Raw genomic sequence first — 3,225 nt, forward strand, 5'->3', positions numbered from 1 at the left:
TTGTGGAGACAATAACTCGATACTTATTATTTGATAATGACTGTGTACACTTGCACAAACCTACGTGTTACAAGTTTTTGACGCCGTTGCCAGGGTCTGTCAACTGTTGCCATAGTCATTTTTTTTGTGAAATTATTTATTTTCAATTTGATTTATTTCTAACATTACTAACTTATTCTTTTTAATTTTTGTGATTTTCTTTTCAGGTGTTTATGGGCATAGATCGAATTATCGATTTACTCCCCGTAGACCCTGAAATTGAGCGAACTTTCAGAAAAAGAAGACATGAATGAACAGCTTAAAGACAAGTCGAGTTGGACCTTGGAAATTAAAATCAAGACCAAGGTAATGAAGCCGATCATGTACGGAATTGTATCCTTATTGTCGATGATAGGGACTGATGCATCAGACAATATGTTATGCCACTTTTCAGTGAGTTAAACCCAGGAATTAGAAGGTCAAATATTGAGGCAACCCAGTTTGAATTGAAACCAGTGATGTTTCAAATGCTACAAACGGTGGGAAAATTTAGTGGTATGCCCACGGAAGATCCACATCTCCACCTTTGATTGTTTATGGAGGTAAGTGATTCATTCAAGATAGCCATTGTGACTGAAGACGCACTGAGGTTGAAATTGTTTCCATACTTGTTGTGAGATCGAGCACGAGCATTGCTCAATTCATTACCACCAAGTTCCATATCTACATGGCAAGAATTAGCAGAGAGATTTTTGGCTAAGTATTTCCCACCTAGCAAAAACGCTAAGTTAAGGAACGAGATCACAACTTTCCAACAATTGGATGACGAGTCTTTGTATGAGGCTTGGGAGCGATTCAAGGAGTTACTTCTTAAGTGTCCTCAACATGGGATTCATCATTGTATCCAGTTGGAGACATACTATAGTGGTCTCAATGTAAATACAAGATTGATGGTAGATGCTTCCATGAATGGTGCAATTTTGTTTAAGTCTTATAATGAGGCTTATGAGATCATCGAGAGGATCGCGAGTAATAACTATCAATGGCCAACAAATTGAACAGCTTCAGGAAGACGTGTAGCCAGAGTTCATGAAGTTGATGCCCTCACTTCGTTATCATCTCAGGTATCGTCTATTTCCTCTATGATAAAACAGATAACTGCTAATAGTAGTAATAATTCTGTAGCTTAGCCACCTAGTCCGTTTGAAGTAGTTTCATGTGTGTACTGTGGGGAAGGTCATTCTTTTAAGAATTGTCTATCAAATCCCGAGTCAGTGTACTATGTGGGGAACCAATAAAAAAATAGGAGTGGACAAAGACCCCACTCCAACTTCTACAATCCTTCATGGCATAATCATCCTAACTTTTCTTGGAACAACCAAGGAAATGGACTGAACAACAACTTATTGAAGCAAAGACCCAACCAATTTCAAGGGTTTAATCAGCAAGCTCTGGAACCATCTCAAGCTGAGGCATGAAACAATTCGGAGAACTTGTTGAAAGTGTACATGGCAAAGAATGAAGCTTTGATCCAAAGCCAAGCAGCAATACTGAAAAATTTAGAAAACCAAATCGGTCAATTAGCTACGGAGCTACGTAATAGACCGCAAGGAACCTTGCCGAGCGATACTGAGAATCTAAGAAATTTGGGTAAAGAACATATCAAGGTAGTGGCATTACGAGGTGGTAAAATTCTAGAACCCTGATTGATTGATGTCAAAGATAAACCTGTTGAGAAGAATCAACCAGCTGTTGAAGTTTCTACACTAAAGGAATCAAAATCTGCAAAGTCTGACTACGTAAACCCTGACTTAGTGAATTCAAATATTTTAACATCTTCTTTGAATGTAGATTTACCTACTCAGAAAAGTTATCCGGTTCAACTGAAATTTCCATCACCTCCATATCTGGAAAGATTGCAGCATAACAAGTAGAAACAGGAGGTGCAATTCAAGAATTTTTTGGATGTTTTGAAGCAGTTACACATCAATATTCCATTGGTGGAGGCTTTAGAAAAATGTCGAATTATGTGAAGTTTATGAAGGATATACTGTCCAATTAAAAACGGCTAAGTGAGTATGAGACTATTGCCTTGACAAATGAGTGCATTGCGTTTCTGCAGAACAAATTGCCACCGAAATTGAAAGACTCATGAAGCTTTACTATACCTTGTAACATTGGTGAATCTTACTATGGTAAAGCTTTGTGTGACTTAGGAACGAGTATCAACTTGATGCCTAAGTCTATTTTGAAGATGTTAGGGATAGGTGAAGTAAGACCTACTACTGTGACGCTTCGGCTAGCGGATCGATCTTTAGCATATCCCGAAGGAAATATCGAGGATGTTTTGGTAAGAGTCGATAAATTTATTTTTCATGCTGATTTCACTATCTTATATTTTGAAGCAGACAAGGAAGTGTCGATCATCCTTGGGAGACCTTTCTTAGCCACGGGAAGAACATTAATTGATGTCTAGAAAGGAGAACTCACCATGCGAGTTCAAAACGACCAGGTAGCCTTTAACATTCTCAAAGTGATGAAATTTCCTAATCTAGCAGAGGATTGTTCAGTTACGGAAGAGATAGAAACCTTAGTTTCTATAGAAAGTAATTTTGAAGAAGATCCATTGGAGAAAGCCTTAGATCTTAAGCTTTTAGAGGATGAAGAAGGTGAAGAAAACATGGCTTTGATGGAAGCCAATCTGGGAAATTTTATTCAATCCACACGGTTTGAACCGTTAGAGTTGGAAGTCAGAGAATTTGTGCAACCCAGGTTTTCAATTGAAGAACCACCTAAACTCAAACTAAAGGTACTTCCTTCCCATTTGAAATTCGTTTATTTAGGTGATTGTTCTACTTTGCTTGTGATTATTTTAGCAGAACTGACGAAAGATCAAGAGGAGCAACTAATTGTTGTTTTAAAGAAATTTAAGAAAGCAATTGGTTGGAGCATAGCTGATATTCAAAGTATAATCCCTTCTTTTTGCATGCATAAAATCATTTTAGAACAAGTAGAGAGAGCTCGAATTGATGGGCAAAGGAGGCTCAATTCTATGGTGAAAGAAGTTGTGAGAAAGGAAGTGATCAAATGGTTAGATGAAGGAATCATCTATCCTATTTCAGATAGTTCATGGGTAAGTCCGGTGTAGTGTGTGCCGAAGAAAGGTGGAATCACGATTGCTAAAAATTAGCGTAATGAGTTAATTCTAACAAGAACTGTTACCAGTTGGAGAATCTGTATTAATTA

The 3,225-nt window shown here is 37.6% G+C and overlaps 1 non-coding gene across 1 annotated transcript; it reads right to left on the reverse strand.

Annotated features, from left to right (window-relative positions):
* Nucleotides 1-764: 764 nt before the first annotated feature.
* LOC128042003 (small nucleolar RNA R71) lies at nt 765-871 on the reverse strand. The gene has a single exon (XR_008197211.1). It is a non-coding gene; the product is annotated as a small nucleolar RNA R71 (small nucleolar RNA).
* Nucleotides 872-3,225: the final 2,354 nt, after the last annotated feature.

The sequence above is a fragment of the Gossypium raimondii genome, chromosome 6 (assembly GCF_025698545.1).
Source record: "Gossypium raimondii isolate GPD5lz chromosome 6, ASM2569854v1, whole genome shotgun sequence".
NCBI classification, from domain to species: Eukaryota; Viridiplantae; Streptophyta; class Magnoliopsida; order Malvales; family Malvaceae; genus Gossypium; species Gossypium raimondii.